Here is a 20,045-nt window from a genome sequence, read left to right as displayed (position 1 = left end):
CAGAGACGGTCATGATAACGTTTAGCGCGCGATGTGAGTCACGTAGAGCATTAAGTTTTCATGAGCGGGTGGTTTGAATTCACGCATCAAGAATCATTTAATATCTTCGTAAGGAGTTGATTTCGGTAATTTTCGTTGTGCGCATCATATTTTACGTGAAATTTTGGTTAAGAAAAATGTATCAGATTGCTGAAATCCGTGCCTTGTCTATAGTGGTACGTTCAATTTTTTACATTAGAACATTTCTGCGGATTCTTTTGAAAAATGCGCGAATTCGATTCGCAATGTACACAAAATTCACAAAAATTCTCAAAAAATCCGCAACAGCCGATTTCATGTAGAAAATGGAAGTTCCCAATTAAATTTGGCACTAGCTGATGTAGTTTGGATCATTTCTGCTTAACGCGGTCCAGATATAAAAATAAGAAAATGTAACATGCACAAAATCATTAAGGAAGAAAAGAATAATGCTACTGTACAATACAACAGAAACCATTTTTATAAAGCGTAACTCACGAAAAATAATACAATCAAGGTTATTGAGGGAGTCTATAATAAGGATACTTTACCATGAAAAAGAAAACAATTTTATAAAAGTACTTAACGAATCACAGAAAAAACTAGTAATCACATGCGTAAGTGAGAAAATTATAAATGAAAGAATGAAAAAAAAAACCAAACTACACCTACAGACTAAACATCAAAGTTCGATGAATTCGCATGGAACGTTATCACGAATGAATGTGTGGGAGCGTTAAAATACTCCCGCACTCTTCAACGACGATACTTACGAAATTCATATCGCAGTTTAATAGGACCCGAGTTGTCACTCACCTATGGGAGAGAAAATTTAATTTATTTTTCGCGCAGAGCTCCACCCGAAAATACCGAGAAGTTGAATTTCACACACATTCACTCAGAAGGGACTAAAGTATTCCCCTTCCTACTCAATAAGAAAGTTTCATTTATTTTTTCGTGCGATCCTGCATGAAAAAAAGAGAAGCACTTTTTGATGCGGCGTTCACTCTTTTTATGTTGTCGAATATGTTAATCTTTAGTACACCCATTCCAACATATTTAAGGGAGAAAGTGATAGTCGCTAGTGCTCATACATAAACAATCTAATTTAGGACCGAAAATGAGCAATTATTCGAGAAAACTGCAAAACTTCACTACTTTGCGCTGGTAAATCAGACAAAAACATTTAAAAAACACCTCAAATAAGGACAAATTCTCACATGGTAGATGATTAAGAGTCAATTTAACCATACATGACATTATTCTGAGCTGTTTCAATTTTCGACCAAAGTTAGGGCCAAAATACCTTTATGGGACACATCCTTTAATGGATAAACTATTTGAATCGCTTCCTTATCCGGCACCCGAGGGCCGGAGATGTCAGCATGTTTTTTTTTAAATTTTTACCTTTCTTAAATAGTACGTAAAAATATCCCCAAACATAATCGTAAAATATAACATTTAATTATTTGTCAGGAATCGCCTTTCTCTAATTTAAAATCCTTCCCTAAGTCGTTTTGAAAAGCGGTCGCTACCATCGAAATATTTCGAATTTTTATCCGTCTGGGAAGGAGAAGAAACCGGCGTGCCTTACCGATCTCACCGTTAAAAATGCAAATGAAGCCCGACAAAGCCTTAAATTTTTAATGAAGTTTCACTGACGGCGGACGGTAGGGAGGGGGGTGGCAGACGAAGAGCTATTAACCCGGTTGAGTCGACGCTGAAGGGTGGGGCTGGGGGAGGGGGAGGGGGGCGACGAGAGCCAGATTAATCGCGGCTCAAAGTGGGGGATTTGTCAAATCCGCGGAATGGCTCGAATCAATTACTCAAAAACGAAAGCGCAGCGGCGATGATCGATTATCGATATTTCCCCATTTAAAGCTACGCTAAAGAATCGATTATTAAGGTGCTCGTTGCCAACACCCTCTTTATCGATCCTTTTCCATAGGTTTAAATGGCGGTTAATCGATACATCGCGCCACTGCGAACAGGATTGACACGCTTTTCGGGCGGTCGTGTCCGAATCCATTCATTTGGACGTATTTCTGCCAAACGGGACTATGTGCATTGTGACGTGAGCCCTGTTGTGCATGTATTCTTGGGGGTATCAGGGCTCATGTTTTAATGCACATAGTTCCATTTGATAGAAATACGTCCATTTCATCGCGAGTTCTCGCGAATCCACTTTTATTAATCGAGAGGAAGCGTGCATCACGCTTCTCTCGCACTTCGCCGAGCGTATTTTTTCGCTCGGAAAATATTTCTCGCCGAGAGGGAATCATTTCGTGGCTTTCATATTTTTCAAATGCGAGGAACAAATGGACTACATTCGGCAACTTGGAACTATAAATTCTGGCTCATCTGGAAAGAACACTTATGTGCAGAGTGAAACGAATGGCGCTTACGTTGTCTTTCAGCCGGGTCAGAATTTATAATTCCTTATTGCAAAATGAAGTTCAAATGGACTAAATTTGGCAATTTGGAAATATAAATTCTAGCCCGGTTCAAAAGCAACGTATATGCCTTTAGTTTCCCTATGCATATAAGTGTTTTTTCAGATGAGCCATAATTTATAGTTCCAAATTACAAAATGCAGTCCAAATAAAGTTCCAATACTGCCGTGCTAAGGAAGAACGCCATATGAACATTTGAGAGTTGCTGAATTTCCTCGGAAAAAAAAACATTTATTTTTTGACAAAATTTGTGTATATTTTTCCTTAAAATTTTCAGATATTTGAGATTAAATTGCGAACAAAATAGTCTGAAGAATTGGAAGAAAAATATTTACAATTCCCCCAATAAATTCGTATTTTATCAGAGGAAATTTGCGTCGTATCGTTTTGCAGTTAAGCCCGTATCGTGTCCCACTATCAAATTGAACTCATCAAATGCAATTTGGCGGAGATGCGCACTGGCTTTCGCGCAAGTCCGCTATCAAAAGTTGGCGGGCCGTCAAATGTTGATGAGCACTCGAAAACGATCCGCCATCCTGCATTTGATGAGTTCATTTGATAGTGGGACTCGAGCTTTAGAAATACTCGAATTCGTTCACGGCGCCGTGATACAACTATTCGTACTCTATGGATGTCCGTGTTGCATACACACTTAATTGAAGGCGTTTTTCTTTTTTTAACTTCACAGTGACGTGACGAGCACCTAATCGTTGCGTATCCTTGACATTTTCTCTCAGCTTGGTTCGTGTTCGTCATTTCTCAGACAATGGAACGTAACTTCACTCCAGGGTTGCCATGTTTACAATTAATGACTAAAAAATTTAATTTAAGAATATGATCGCAATTCCTGTCTAAAATATTACTGATCTTTGAATGTAGTCAAAAGAAAAGCCAGTAAAATTTTCAAGTAGAAGCACCCGTCTTTTGTCTAACTAAAAATGAATCTGCGATTTAAATATTGCAGCGTTAAAGCGTACTTACGTTCTTTCGTCTAAAACAGGACGAGTCGTTGACGACTTTGAGTTCTTTGTGGACATATTTTCCCAGAAAAAAGCGACTTTCATATACGTTATCTGATTTTTTCACGGCAGATACTTTAATGCATAAATTACTTATCCTGTAAGAGTAAGCAATTTGTATGTTAAGGCCTCCTCTTTTTAAATTATCCAGGGTTGCCGGCGGTCTGGAAATATCGGGAATATCGGAATATCGGGAATATCGAAATGTCGGGAACATCGAAACATCGGGAATATCGGAATATCGGAAAAATCGGAATATAGAGAAGATCGGAATATAGGGAATATCTGGAAAGTCAGGTAATTTACATAGGTGCGTTTGGCAGACGTGAGTGTAATTAAAAGGGGGAAAATCAAAGTGGAAGTTTTATTCAAATGTCAGGGAAAGTCAGGGAATCCGACAATTTTGGAGTCAGGGAGAAGCAAAAATAGTAAGGGGAAAGGCAGGGATAGTCAAGGATTTTGAAGATGAGGGAATAATGTCAACCCTGGTATCCTTTCTGGTAGGAACGCCGTATAAGCATTCGAATGTTGCCAAATTTCCTCTCAGGAAATATTTATTTTTGATGAACTTTATGAATATTTTTCCTTGAAATTTTCAGGCACTTTAGATCAAATTATGAGCGAAAACCTCAGAAAAATATTTAAAAATTTTCCCCAAAAATTCGTGATTCATGTGGGAAGATTTGGCAACGCCTGACGGCTCGTAGGGCGTTTTTCCCTAGCACGGCAGAGCGCATATTTCGACTTAAGTCATGGACATTTGAAACCCCATCGCTGAATTTTGCTTGCTCAAAAGGATTACGTTTCATTTAGCCACAGCTCATTTAGCCACGTGGCAAAATGCAACAAAAACTGTTGCATCTTGCCACAGATTTTAGGTGCTACGTGGCTAAACGAAACAAGAAAAATTAGTGTGGCAAACGTGGCAAAGTGCAACAAATTATGTTGCAGTTAGCCACATGGCCAAAGGATAAAACCAGGTATCTGCATTGTAGCGTTACCGGACCTAATCGAAACGAACTTGCTCTAACCTAACCTAACCTAACCTAACCTATCCTAACCTAACCTGACCTTACCTAATGACCTAATCTAAGGAAGGAGAGCTGGATGCATGTAGTCAATATTCCTTCGGATAGTTTCCTATTAGTAGATTTTCGTGTATTTCAGCGTAAATTAGAATCAGTATTGCATTGGTCACTAGTGGAGGATGGTAACATTATTTTTTTTTTAAAAAAAACTGTTTTCAATACATACGAATGGTTATTTATACTTTTTAATATATTCCAGATCTTCAATAAAATCACTTACACTGCAGTAAAATAAGAATGGGAGGATAAATAACACGGCGCCACGAGCCGTGGCTAAATGAAATGTAATCAAAAAAATTGTTATTTATCGGTATCTGTTCATTTAGCCACGGCTCGTGGCGCCACGCAACAAAAATTGTTGCGTTTAGCCACAAGTTATAGGTGCTGTGTGGCTAAATGAAACATTCAAAATGAGTGTGGCTAAATGCAACAAATTTTGTTGCGTGGCGCCACGCAACAAAAAATGTTGCATTTAGCCACAGAAGTTATGTGTGATCTGAGTTATCTGTGGCTCATTGCACCGCAGCCAACAGGGCTACGGTGCAATGAGCCACAGATCTTGGCGCCACGTTCGGATCTCGGCTAAAATTCGGGCACAGCGCCACAGAGTGTGGCGCCACACTCCTGCAAAATCCTCAAATTTCCCTTATGTTTAAAACCGCTTAAGTGCTGGTGCAACCTGCCACAAAGTTCTGCTTACAGTTGACTTTCCGCTCATCTTTGACTTTCGTAAAAAACTGTCCAACCAACTTTGATAAACTTTCGAGCGTGGCACTACGCACCAGCGCATGAAAAAATCTGGGCCGAGCGCCACAACTCACGATTGCCTATCGCCTGAATTACGGGCGCGCTTCGGGTAGCGAGGCCCGCGTCGCTCAGTAGCGCATGAAAAAATCCGGGCCCAGCGCCACAGGGCCTAATCCACCTGAGGTTAGGTTACGTTAGGTTAGGTTAGGTTAGGTTAGGTTAGGTTATGTTAGGTTAAGTTAGGTTAGGTTAAGTTAGGTTAGGTTAGGTTAGGCTAGGTTGGGTTAGGTCAGGTCCGATGCGACGCGACGTGGGCCTCGCTAACAATATGTTGAATTGTGGCTGTCTAAATTTACCTAATCTAATATGCTTCGCCTAGAAGATTACCCTTAGTATTCATGAGTCAACTCAAATCTATCTCACTTATGCGGCTAACTGCAACAATTTTTGTTGCATTTAGCCACACAAATTTTTCTTGTTTCATTTAGCCACACAGCACCCTGAGTTTGTGGCAATTTGCAACAATTTTTGTTGCAGTTCGCCACGTGGCTAAATGAGCCGTGGCTAAATAAACAGATACCGCTCAAAAGGTCAAGGGCGATTGCCCCCCCCCCCCCCACCCGTACCCTCGGTGCGGTGTATGACCATCTGCAAATATCATATTCTAGAATATTTCTCGACGCTCGTGAAAATGCCTTGGTGGATTTGAATGTCAAGCGTGTTCTCGGGATTAATATTCGTACGAAAAGCGCTTTCTTATTTACTTCGCAAAAGGTCGGCCAAAAGGTCGCGGTGTCGCTGGCAGATGGGCCATTGAAACCCACGCAACCTATCTGGGCCTGAAACGCCTGAATAAATCGGACCAATTGGAGAATTTGCAGGTGTATGGAATTTGATAAATTCCATTATTATATGGAACCTACTTAGCGAACTGAACACGACAATAGCCTTGGCTCATAAATCGAACGATTACTGGAGGAAATATGACAAAATGGTTTAATCCGTTAAAATACATGTGTTTCAATGGAAAATGCCGCCAAATGACGTTCAAAAACGCTCAATACGTTAAACATTTTATGGAGTTTTTAAACTACCTCAATTGAGAGGTAATCGAATGTTAGAATTTCAAGGAGCGCATGTGTCATTTGGTCATTGGCTGATAGCCAAATCAGACAATTTGGCAACATTCACGGCAATAGTGGCGTGGCGTGCTCTGCGATATATCGATTGATCTGTCATTAAAACCTATACAAAAGGATCGATGACCACCGTGTTCGCAGCGACCACCTTAATAATCGATTCGTTACAATAGCTTCAAATGGCGAGGTATCGATAATCGATAATTCACGATAGAGAGTCACTCGCAATGCGGCGTGCTGCCAGCGCCTACAAACCTAACAGGGATACTTCACGCATTGCGCAATGCGTGAAGTATCCCTGTTAGGTTTGTAGGCGCCGCGCCAGTTCGCGAGTTGCGCTGATCGCCCAACACGGGGAAGGTGTATCTCAATAGAGATGTTGCATGTGTGAGGTATTTGCGATTTGTCTATTGATTCTTATGTAAAAGTTCGCGAGAAACACGATGGTTCCACTGATTTTCTCTGAAATCAACTCCCGCAAGCTCAAAAAACTCTCTCAAAGTTGAGGCTGTAATGGAGGGGATATATCACGCTATCCTGAGAGTAAACCTCTACATCAAGACAAACTCTCAATGCAAAGATAGGGAGCAAATACATTGACAGGGCTGCCACTTTATTTGGGAACTCTAAAACTGAAAACACGGCATCACTGCTATAACGTATTTGCTCCCTATCTTTGCATAGAGAGTTTGTCTTGATGTAGAGGTGTACTCTCAGGATAGCGTGGGATATCCCCTCCATTTTGGCCTCAACCTGAGAGCTTTTTTTGAGCTTGGGAGTTGATTTCAGAGAAAACCAGTGGCACCATCGTGTTTCTCGCCAACTTTTATTTAAGAATCAACAGTCAAATTGCAACTTCCTCACACATGCAACATCTCCATTAGTCAAATCAGGCATTTTATCAAATACCTGGGCCGGTAGTCAAATTTTGACAGTTCACGGAGTTTAGCCTTGTTTTCTGTTTTTTCTCCCGGCGCAACCAGACACCCGCATGACGCATCACCCTGAGTGCGTCGAATACGACGTAGACCACGGAGGCGGGAAAAGCGTTGGCGTGGGTGCGGGTGGGGGGGGGGGCGGCACCGGGCGCCTCTTCAGGTGAACGAGGACGTGCTCAAGAGGGGGACGGGCCGGAACCCCAAGAGCGGAGGACCGATGCCCATTCATTGCAACGGAGTTGTTCTTGTTCCCCCTCTCTCCCCCTCGTGTGCGACGACCCCCCCCCCCCCCCCCTGGCATCCCTCACACGAACCTCCAAAACGTGATCGGACTAATTGAGTGGCCAGGTGTCGACACTCGACAGCGAAAGAAAGCCGGAAATCACGGCCGAGCTGCGCTTTCCACTCCACAAGTGCTTCCGCGCTCTCTCGTCCACGTTGCTCTTTTTTGCCAAGGGCGTCAGCATTCCGATGTTGCCGAATTTCTCCCGTTGGGATTTTTATCTTGTCCAGGCAGGGTCTCTAACTGTCTGCCATCAGTGATGTCAATGATCGGCCTGCTGGTCGGCTAGACATATTTAATTTTATCGGTAATCGATCTGGATTTTATTCTGTTCAGTATGCAGAGATTCGGTTGATGAGCTTTAAAATCTCCACCACTGTTACTTACATACGTATTTTTAAAGGAAAACAAATGGACCGAGTTCATCAGAAAGTAACCAACCCACTTCAGTTTAAATCTGAGGAAAAGAGGTTTCAAGCTGTATTAATGCTTAAAGCTCATTGTAGAAAATAAACCATAACCACTTTTTTTCACAAACTAACTTTTTTTTATAGCCTTGCAGATTTTGGCATGCAGGAGAAAATAAACGACTAGTGGAGCTCAAAACATTCTTGACTCAATTTTTTCGAAAATGTGGGTTGGTTCCTTTCTGCTAAACTCGGTCCAAATGGTCATTGCTTTAAATGGTCACCGAGTGATAAACAATCAATGAAAAAATTATTGACTTTGATTCCCTTTTCAAGAAAATGTGATGAAAAAATGTTGAACGCCGCAAATGGAAACACGTATTTTTGACGCCCATCATCGAAATGCTTTATTGCTGCGGTCGGAGACTGAATGAGGTTCGTCGAAGGTGCAAGCGTGACTGGTTTTCCTGTTTGGTTCACTGAATCAACGATTGATCACTCGTTCCAGTGGAGTGGCGTGCTTCGCAATGTATCGATTGATTTGCCATTTAAACCTATGGAAATGAATCGATAAATGGGGTGTTCGCAGTGAACATCTTAATAATCGATTCTTTATCATGGCTTAAAATGGGAAAAATCGATAATCGATCATTCACGCCTCGCCACTGATTCGCTAGTGTCTCGAGGGTGAACTCCACTATCGTAAAAAACGAACAATAGATGTCAATTTTCTCAAGCGAGAAGTTCTTTTTTGGTTCCTGGACCAGGAGCAAAACTAAAAACTTCCTTGGTTCTCTTCTCGTCAGAGGTGGAGATCCATAATAGTCCCTATTTTTTCACGATGCCCTCACAGGCGGATCAGTGGCGTGGCTTCCTTTGCGATGTATCGATCGATATGCCGTTCAAACCTATGAAAATAGATCCATTATGAGGGCGTTTGCTACAAACACCTTAATAATTGATTTTTTACCATAGCTTCAAATGGGTTAATATCGATAGTCGATTATCACGCCTTGCCACTGAGGCGGATTACTGACACATTCGACTACGGATATTTTCCTTCATTATTAAGTGCTCAAATAATTGATTTTACAATCACGAGAAGTTGTCAACAGAGATGCTATCATCATGACCTGTTTGTAAAAAAAATGCCTTGCTGCTGTGATAATGTCAAAATATCAACATCAACAAAAACACTGGAGCCTGTTTCAAATAACATTTTGCCTGCGACATATGTATGCAATTTCGCATCATTTCTCGACGTGTTAAGGTTCCTGGAGTCAAAATAACCATACTTGAAAAACTGTGCGTCCGTCCGTCGGGCGTCCCCCAAATTCGTGTACAGCCATTTCTGAATCTATCTGTTCAATTTTATTCAAAAGCGTGGAAGACCATATTTATGATCTCTTCATGCACGGCAAACAATTTTTGGGTCCGCTAAAATTTGGGGGGGGGGGCTAGGGGCCAAACATGATTCTTAGAAAAATAACCTGGAAAGCTCACTTTTTTTCTGAGCACTTTCTGAAGGAGGGTATTCAAGTGTGAGGGACGGTAGATCTTTCTCCTCGTCCTAGTTTGAATTGAGAAGTCCTCGAAAAACAGCCCCGCCCTCTCTGAGAACGAATGCTGCCGTGCTAAGGGAAAACGCCGTATGAACCCTCAGGCGTTGCCAAATTTCCTTTGATAGAACACAAATTTCTTGGTAAACTTATGAATATTTTCTTTCCAATTTTTCAGATAATTTTGTTCGCAATTTAACCTAAAGTCCTTGATAATTTCCATGAAAAATGTTCATATCGATCCTCAAAAATGAACATTTTATCGAAGGAAATTTGGCAACTCTCGAATGTTCATACGGCGTTTTTCCTCAGCACGGCAGAATGTGGAGGAGGAGTGGAGACGGCGAGGTAAGTTGAAGGACCTCTTTAAAATTCGGGACTCAACGGCCGCGTGGGCAGAAACGCCGGCGAATTTTGAGTTTCCCAACAAAGCCCTGAACTCTTTCACGGCATTAGCGAGAGTTAAAATTCAAACGGCGGCGGCAGTTTTCAAAATTGCAGGACGTGACATTTTTAGCAAATCTAGGTCTCTCCTGGGTAAAGTATTTACTGTACGTACAATTCGCAATTATTTTTTTTTAATTAAAATATGAAAACATCTTTGACTGTGAACTTCGAAACCGACGTGTTGGGGTTCCGTTTAGTAATTTTAAGAATTTAAACTAGTTTCGAAACTTCACCTGGCATTGATACTATTTATAGTTATAATAACAGCTCTGACTTCTTTGCCCTTTATTATTAGTTTAATGAATAACATTAATAATTTAAGCTTCTGAACTATCCAATTTATAGATGTAAATAAATGAGAATATATAAGGTTAACAGTTATTTTTATAATAAAGATACCTACAATATTTTTGCATTTATGACCACCAAAAGTTCATTCAGAATCGCCGAAGTTGGCAGAGTTGGCTGGGATATTTAGTCAATGACGTTTTTTTGCGTATTAAAAAACAAGCGAAAAGGAACTTCACCCACACTTGAGAGTTGATAAAATTGTATCATGCTGTTCAAACTGGAAACGATTCATGTTGGAAGGAAGAACTTCAATTACATGCAAGTTGCAGTGGCGTGGCGTGAATTGCGATGTATCGATTGTTATGCCATTTCAACCTATGGTAAAGAATCGATTATTATAAGGTGTTCGATGCAAATGCCCTGATTATCGATCCTTTTTCATAGGTTTAAATGATAGATCAATCGATATATCGCAAAGCACGCCTCGCCACTGGGAAGTTGATTGCTCGTGGAAGTGTCGCTTTCCAGCTTTCATCGAGTCGTCATCTTCCACGTCTTTGAGAAAAATCCTATTTCTCCACAAACTGGAAACGAGATTTTCTACAAAATGTGATTTATTCGTTTACATTCCATCGGATCTTCCTCTTGCTGTTATTATCTCTTCGAAGTAAAAAGTAACTACCCAAGTTTTCTTATGTGCCTTTTCTCTTCTTTTTTACAGATTTGAGCTTATTTTCTTTTCACGCACTGTCCTTTACTTTCGTCGTTTTCTATTTCATCGCTCCTTCTTAACATTTTATTGTAAGTACCTAAACAACATAAATTATTTATTCCATGGTTTCTTTACATATATTATTAGGTACTTCATGTTTATGGCGTTATTCATCCTCACTTCGTTGAAGCGCACTGAAAAAAATGGTATGCTGTTTTATCACCTAGGATGTCAAAATGTGTCTGGTGATCCTAAGATGCTGCCTTCATTGCCCACGCAGTTGAATTTGCATTCACAGGATGTAAAGTTAACTGCAAGGGCAGTAAAGGCAGCATCTTTGGATCACCAGACACATTTTTGACATCCTAGGTGCTAAAACAGCATATTATTTTTTTCAGTGCGGTGTCAATGTGGATTTTTCTAATTTTGGACAAATTGCCGGAAATACATTTTAAGGCAGACAGCATTCAGAGAGTGTCCAAAAATTCAAATTTTAAAAGAAAATAAATAAACGTTCATTTAAGGTACAAACCACAACAAGAGAATGACGGCAAGCCCAAATAATGTTCCCAAAGTGTTTTTGGAGGGTTATGAACAATTGAACCGATTATTTCCCAAATCATGTATGCACCAATTTCTATTTTGGTAATAGAGGAGTTGTTTTTTCTTTGTATTCTCTGGTATAATCAATCACGCCTGATTTTAAAACAGCCCTCTAAAAGAACATACAGTTTTTTGAAGTTGACGATTTTCAACAAATCGAATAAAACGGGGTTTCTTGTTTTTCTCGCGTTCTCAAATTTTGAGGCTTACGTGATTTTTTTTTCTTTCTTTTTTTTTTTTTTTTTGGACCGTGAGAAAAAATGGGAAATCTTTGCGAAGATATGACAGTTGGACTACATTTTGCAATTTGGAACTATAAATTCCAGCCCGGTTTAAAAACAACGTGTGTTCTATTAGTTTCTCTATGCGCATGAGTGTTTTTCCAGAAGAGCCAGAATTTATAGTTCCAAATTGCAAAATGCAGTCCAATTCAATTTTGACTCTTAATTTGCATATTGAATTCATGAGATCATGTCCGACCTCTCAGATTGTCTCGCTCCGCCGTGCTGCCGTGCTAAGGAAGAACGCCGTATGAAAATTCGAGAGTTGCCAAATTTCCTCCGATAAAATGCTTATTTTTGCGGAAAATTATGAATATTCTTCCTTGAAATTTTCAGAAGTTTTAGATCAAATTACAAACTGAATTATCTGAAAAATTGGGAAATAAATATTCAAAAAAAATTCCGCCAATTAGTGATTTGCCAGGGGAAATTTGGCAACGCCTAAAGGCCTATACGGCATTTTTCCTTTGCACGGAACCGTGCGTTGCACCTGAAAAGGTCGGGAAAAAGTTTGTTCATCATGCGACTTCTCGGTGTAGTTTCCTCGAACATTCTTCTAGGGTCATCGTCCAATGCAGTGGCGTGGCGGGAATGATCGATTATCGATATTTCCCCAATTGAAGCCATGGTAAAGAATCGACTGTCAAGGTGTTCACTGTGAACACCCCATTTATCGATTCATTTCCGTAGGTTTAAATGGTACATCAATCGATATATCGTAAAGGTCCCAATGGTCCAATGCGTACGCTCCTCGAGAGCAGGGAAAGTTCAACTACACGAGAATACGTATGAATGAGACCGTCTGTTCCTCGAAATCACTTCAGACATGTTATGAGAGTTTTCGTCTCTGCGCTACTGAACGTGAAATGGAGTTATTTCCAGGCGTTTTTGGCTCCGCGGTCGTGTTATATCCTTACTAAACGTGACAATGTTCCAACGTTTGCTTTTTGATGAAACTACACGCAGGAAAAAGAATCATTCCTCCTACAATACTCATAATCTATTCCAGGTACTCCCTACACTCTCTTTTTTATGAGTTATAGTTGTAATTCCATTTAATACATGGATTGCATTTTGCAAAAAGGAACCACTAGCATTGCAATGATGCTTAGATTGTGCAACTTCATCTTTTGCAATAAAATTGCGGAAATCGTGAAAAACCATGAAATTTAGATGGTAGTTTTTGTCTTAAATTTACAGTTTTAGCGAGTGAAATAGAACTATTAAGGGTTAATCGGGTTTTTCCTCCAAGACAAAAGAAGTTGCACAATCTTAGCAACATTGCAATGCTAGTGGTTCCTTTTTGCAAAATGCAATCCAATTTACGTGATGTAATTTTCACGAAAAGTGTAGAAAAGAGGAGAGAGCATGGAAAAATCAAGACACTTGATGTTCAAAATCCCTGTAAAGCGGAGGGATGTTGAAGCCCAATAAAATTTGTCACCCTGTTCATACAGGAGCCAGGGAAATGCTTGGAGGACTGTCTAAGGGCGACGGAGAATTCACCAGTGACGAATCGTCAGGAGTCGAGGTGGCGATTTCCCGGGGGTCGGACGGGGTGATGGGAGGTGGGGGGGGGGCGGGAGGTGACGATGCACCCCGCCGAAGATTGATGGCCTCACTCCGCTTGACAGACAACTTGGCCGCAGGGGCGACGGCAAACTGCCACCCGGGTGGCAGTTTTCAAGAAATTTGTATGAAAACTGCCACCCGTATAAATTTGAAAACTGCCACCGGTAGTGAAAACTGCCACCCGTGTAAATTTGACAACTGCCACCCACATGAATTTCGGCGCACAGAGGGTCGAAGCGGACATTTAGAGATTTTCGGAGATCCCAGGTAAAGAAAAAAAGTAAGTGGGTGGATGCTGTCATCAAGCGATTTGATGAAAAAATCCCTAACAAAGAAGGCGAAGTGATGTCCCTTTATGACTTCATGAAAAGAATTTCCACTAAATTCGCCAAAAATCCCACCAGCCTCACCAAAAAGAAAGAAGGTAAAAGTCAGAAGAAAGTTCAAAAGGTAAAAAAGAAAAAAAAGAATAACAAAAGTAATGCCAAATGATGAAAAAAGCTCCTAGTAGTGATGTACTCTTTGACTGTAATTTTACTAAAATTTTACTACTTTTAACTATTTTTTACTATAAACATACTGTAAATTACTGTAAAAATACTTTTTACAATTTTTCACTACTTTCAACTAAGAGTAATGCCAAATGATGAAAAAAGCTCCTAGTAGTGATGTACTCTTTGACTGTAATTTTACTAAAATTTTACTACTTTTAACTATTTTTTACTATAAAAATACTGTGAATTACTGTAAAAATACTTTTTACAATTTTTCACTACTTTCAACTAAGAGCCCATTGACCTCTTTTCACCATATTAAAAAATTTTAAAAAAATTGTATTAAAAAATAACTTTTAAACACGCCTATTAAAAATCATCACAGACACTGCTCAATTTCTTATCATGTGTTGATTTTCAGTAGACAGTCCTCAGCCTGTCCAAGTGTGAAGGAAAGTTTGGTAAACTGTGCGACCCCGCTCAATCGCGCTCCTTGGTCAAATTTCAACGGGTGGCAGTTGTCACTACCGGTGGTAGTTGTCAAATTTACACGGGGGGCAGTTGTCAAGTCGGGTGGCAGTTTTCAAATTTATACGGGGGGCAGTTGTCCATGTTTCCAGGAAGTGGGTGGCAGTTTACAGCCTCCCGGCCGCAGTGGCGTGGCGTGAATGATCGATTATCGATATTTCGCCATTTGGAGCTACGGTAAAGAATCGATTATCAAGGTGTTCATTGCGAACACCCAGTTTATCGATCCTTTTCCATAGATTTAAATGGCAGATCAATCGATATATCGGAAAGTACACCACGCCACTGGCCGCCGTATCCGTATCGGCGACCGAAATCGCGCGCGCACAATGTGTCGGCTATTGTTGCCAGATAGTGCTGAAAAACACTATATTTCTCCGCGTTCTTACCCATGTAAAATGCCCTTTTTTGTCGAACAATCTGGCATCATTTCTATATCCCCTACTACGACATCGCTTCGGAATCGGAACACATCCCCGAATTCCCGAACCGCATCGTGGCGCGGGAGGGATAAGGGGAGGGGGAGGGGAAGGGGATCGATGTTTGGACGCGACCGATAGTGTGAGTGTCCGTTGCACTGTCAAGGGCGAGGTTACGTCGACGCGGCAGAAGTTGCAAAATCTCGGGGGTTTTGTCGCAGTGGCGTGGCGTGCTTTGCGATGTATCGATTGATCGGCCATTTAAACCTATGGGAATGTATCGATACACAGGGTGTTCGCAGCGAACACCTTAATAATCGATTTTGCATGGAGTTTGCATGGAGAGTTTGTCTTGATGTCACATCAAGACAAACTCTCCATGCAAACTAGGGCGCAAATACATTAGCAGGGATGCCGTGTTTTCAGTCTTAGAGTCCCCGAATAAAGTGGCAGCCCTGTCAAAGTATTTGCTCCCTATCTTTGCATAGAGAGTTTGTCTTGATGTAGAGGTAGACTCTCAGGATAGCGTGGGATATCCCCTCCATCACAGCCTCAACTTTGAGAGCGTTTTCTGAGCTTGCGGGAGCTGATTTCAGAGAAGATCAGTGGGACCATCGTGTTTCTCGCGAACTTTTACATAAGAATCGATAGTCAAATTGCAAATTCCTTACACATGCAACATCCTTATTGAGATACGCCTTCCCCGTGGTGGGCGATCAGCGCAACACGCGAACTGGCGCGGCGCCTACAAACCTAACAGGGATACCTCACGCATTGCGCAATGCGTGAAGTATCCCTGTTAGGTTTGTAGGCGCCAGTGCGCGACTGCAGGTCTCGCGCTGGCAGCACGCCGCATTGCGGGTGACTCTCGATCGTGAATTATCGATTATCGATACCTCGCCATTTGAAGCTATGGTGAAGAATCGATTATTAAGGTGGTCGCTGCAAACACGGTGTTCGCATCGATCCTTTTGCATACTTTTTAATGGCAGATCAATCGATATATCGCAAAGCACGCCACTGTTGCCGAGAATGTTGACAAATTGTCTGATTTGGCTATCAGCCAATGGAACATGGCTTGAAATTCTAACATTGGATTTTCTCTCAATTGAGGTAGTTTACAAACTCCATAAAATATTTAACGTATTGAGCGTTTCAGTTTTGAATTTTCCTTTAGAAAAACCACATTCTTGAGCTTAGCGAAAGGATCCAAGTCAAATTTCAAAAGTAGGCAAAGCGGAACGCTGTGTGCTAATTATCGAAATTGATAGACAAGGCGATAGACAAAGAAGGTAATGAAAAAGAAGTGAAGCACTTAACTTTGCAACCCACGAGAGACCCTATAAAAATACTCCATTATTTTCTGCGTTGGCTTATTAAATACCACCCGTTTGAACCAAGAGGTGATCTTCTTTGGCTACCGCTCTGTCTTTCAATTTCGATAATGCTGTATTCAATATTCAATTTCAAAATTCAATGCCTGGTGTAGTGGTCCATTTCGTCCGAGATTTAGATCCTAGGCGATTACAATGAAAAAAAAAAAAAATATTGATAGAATTTACCTTTCCTTCACGCTGTATTTCACACAGCATGAAGGAATGGTAAATTCTACCAATCTTCGAGTCAATTCTGCCAGAGGAATGGTGACATATACCAGTATATAGTAACGTTTACCTTTCTTCTGGCAGAATGGACCACTAGACAAGGTACGAATTTAAGCAATCTGATACATGTTTCTTAACCAGAATTTTACGTAAAACACGATTCACACAACGAAAATTACTGAAACCAACTCCAAACGAAGATATGAACGTTTTTATTACACATTGGTTACGAGGAATTTGAACTGCCCGCTCACAAGAAACTCAAAGCTCTACGTGAGTCAAATCGCACACTACAACGGTTTCAGCAAGCTTCTCAATCGAGCAATGTTCATTTCCCACCATGTGTTGTTCAAACTATTAGCAATTTGCTATAGCTGAGCCAAAGTGTCAAGATTGATCGAGGTTGCCAGATTTTTATATCGCAGAGACTGCCTTGATAACGTTTAGCGCTCAATGTGAATCACGTAGAGCATTGAGTTTTCATGAGCGGGTGGTTTGAATTCACGCATTAAGAATCATTAAATATCTTCGTAAGGTATTGATTTCGGTAATTTTCGTTGTAAGAATCGTTTTTTACGTAAAATTTTGGTTTAGAAACATGTATCAGAATGCTGAAATTCGTACCTTGTCTAGTGGTCCATTGACTCTGAAATGACGCTGTGTGAAATACAGCGTATGAAGGAATGGTTCTACCAATTTTCGATTTAATTTGCCAGAAAAATGGTTACCTGTACCAGTATATAGTAACGTTTACCTTTCTTCTGACAGAATTCGTCACTCCTTTCACGAAAGAACGTAACTACATTCCAATGTTGCCACATTTCCCCACGCAAATTGCAGCTTTATCAGAAGAATTTTAGGAATTCCTCACTGAAATGTTCACTGATTTTTCTTGGGATCTCATGCCAAAATCAGAAAAATTTTGAACGAAAATTCAACAGGTATATTCTTACAAAAAATTGAATTATTTGACTCAATTTATAACCTCGGAATAGAGTTACGTTTCTTCGATCGGGGAACGACGACATGACTCTGAATTGACGCTGTGTGAAATACAGCGTGAGGGAATGGTGAATTCTACCGATCTTTTTTCCGCGTACTTTTCTGAAAGCTTTATACTTATTCCTTGGGAAAATGGCAACTCTGTTTTGTGATAAATGCTTGATGCTGTCCGATCTTGTTTCCATCTGGCGTCGTGAGAGGGGAGGTGGTGGGCTGCAGCGAGGAGGTCGGTGGGGTTGAAGATTGGGAGGTGGAATTGACGGATCTGCCCGGCGTCTGTCACGCGTCTAACGCAGATTCCTCCCGCGTCCCTCCTTTGCTTGCTTTGATTGAGCCACGACCTTGAACTTTCGCATCGTGTCCATTCTGCCGTACTAAGGAAAAACGCCGTATGAACCATCAGGCGTTCCCAAATTTCCTCCACTAACATGTTTATTTTTGGAGAAATTTACGAATATTTTTCCTCAAATTTTTCGGATAATTTCGTTCTCGATTTCAAACATAGTCTCTGAAAATTTCAAAGTAAAATATTCATTAATTTCTCCAAAAATAAACATTTTACTGAAGGAAATTTGGCAACTCTCGAAGGTTCATACGGCGTTTTTCCTTAACACGGCAGCATTTTCCTGTGTGTGCGTCTCTCCTTGCGTACAACGTAACTTCAACATTGTTTCGGTTGCTCGCTTTGCAAAAAAAAATAAAAAGTTGATGAATACTGCCGTGTTAAGAAAAAACGCCATATGAACCTTTAGGAATTGCACAAATTCCTTGAATAAAAATCAAATTTAAGGGGGAAAAGTGTGAGTGTATTTTTTCAAAATTTTCAGAAAATTTTGCTCGCGATTTAATGTAAACTATACGAAAATTTCAAGAACAAATATGAAAAATGTTGATCAATACTGCCGTGTTAAGGAAAACCGCAATATGAACCTTTAGGAGTTGCGAAAATTCCTTGAATAAAAAGCGCATTTAAAGGGGGAAATGTGTGATTATATTTTTTCAAAATTTTCAGAAAATTTTGTTCACAATTTAATCTAAATTATCCGAGAATTTCGTCGAAAAATATGCATGACTTTCCCCAAAAATAAGCTTGATGTCCGAGGAAATGGCAACTTCTGAATGTTCATTCGGCGCCCTTCCTTGGCACGGTAGCATAAGAACTTGGCAAAAGGAGAGTTCCTTCGTGGCAAAAATTTCGGTCCCAAGAAAGAATCATCATATATTCATAAAAATGTATCGTTTTTTACCATTTTTGGAAAGAAATTTTGGAAAAGAAAGTTTGGCTGATTGAAAAAAAAAAATATTTTTATTTGAAGATAAAATTTTTAATAAGTAAGCGCGAGACCTGCAGTCGCGCACTGGCGCCTTCAAACCCAACAGGGATACTTCACGCATTGTGCAATGCGTGAAGTATCCCTGTTCGGTTTGTAGGCGCCGCGCCAGTTCGCGTGTTGCGCTAATCGCCCACCACGGGGAGGGCGTATCTCAATGTAGATGTTACATGTGTGAGGAATTTGCGATTAGATTATTGATTCTTATGTAAAAGTTCGCGAGATACACGATGGTCCCACTGATTTTCTCTGAAATCAACTGCCACAAGCTCAAAAAACGCTCTCAAAGTTGAGGCTGTAATGGGGGATATCCCACGAAATCCTGAGAATCTACCTCTACATCAAGACAAACTCTCTATGCAAAGATAGGGAGCAAATACATTGACGGAGCTGCCACTTTATTTGGGGACTCTAAGATTGAAAACACGGCATCCCTGCTAATGTATTTGCTCCCTAGTTTGCATGGAGAGTTTTTCTTGATGTGACATCAAGACAAACTCTCCATGCAAACTAGGGAGCAACCAGCAACTCGAATTTTTAGTCTAATTTTCGAAATTGTCAAATCCAAGATTGTGGATGAGGCCAAAATTGCTGTTTTAGCTTCGGATATTGATAAATCCATTTTTGTTAAACTTGGTCTCGTTGTCTCAAGTAGCATATGAGTTGTGCTTAAACTCTCTCATACGGTCAGATTAACGTTCACTTTATTTGCGGCTGACCGTAAATCAACCAAACGCAAGCTGTGATGACAGAAGTTGCCCTGAACTACGAAAAATATCGATAAGTTTGAATCGATTCTTCGAGAAAATTATATTCGAGAAAATTATCCATTTTGTAGAAGGAAATTTATAATTGATTATAACAGGGAGAAGAATCGTGGTGCGTACTATGCATTTATTTCGAGATATTTACACGCTTAGAATGGTAACATGCTTACATGCTGAAGGCCTTTTCGGCCTCTCACGGTCATCTTCGAATAACTCGCAATAAACGCATGGCATCATGCTTCTCCTCACTGTTATAATCATTTAACTAAGGTATACTACTCTACCAAAAATTTTTGAATAGAAGGAAATTTGGTAACGTTGGAATGTTCGCACGCCATTCTTC

The 20,045-nt window shown here is 40.5% G+C and overlaps 1 protein-coding gene across 1 annotated transcript in view; it reads left to right on the top strand.

Annotated features, from left to right (window-relative positions):
- Positions 1 to 20,045, top strand: part of LOC109035130 (uncharacterized) — a 153,809-nt gene that overhangs the window by 75,058 nt on the left and 58,706 nt on the right. The window contains exon 2 of the mRNA XM_019048631.2: positions 11,111 to 11,190. The gene's annotated coding sequence lies outside the window, so the exon portion shown is untranslated. The remainder of the gene's footprint in view (positions 1 to 11,110; positions 11,191 to 20,045) is intronic.

The sequence above is a fragment of the Bemisia tabaci genome, chromosome 10, assembly GCF_918797505.1.
Source record: "Bemisia tabaci chromosome 10, PGI_BMITA_v3".
In the NCBI taxonomy this organism is placed as follows: Eukaryota; Metazoa; Arthropoda; class Insecta; order Hemiptera; family Aleyrodidae; genus Bemisia; species Bemisia tabaci.
This window is presented reverse-complemented; position numbering and strand designations above follow the sequence as displayed.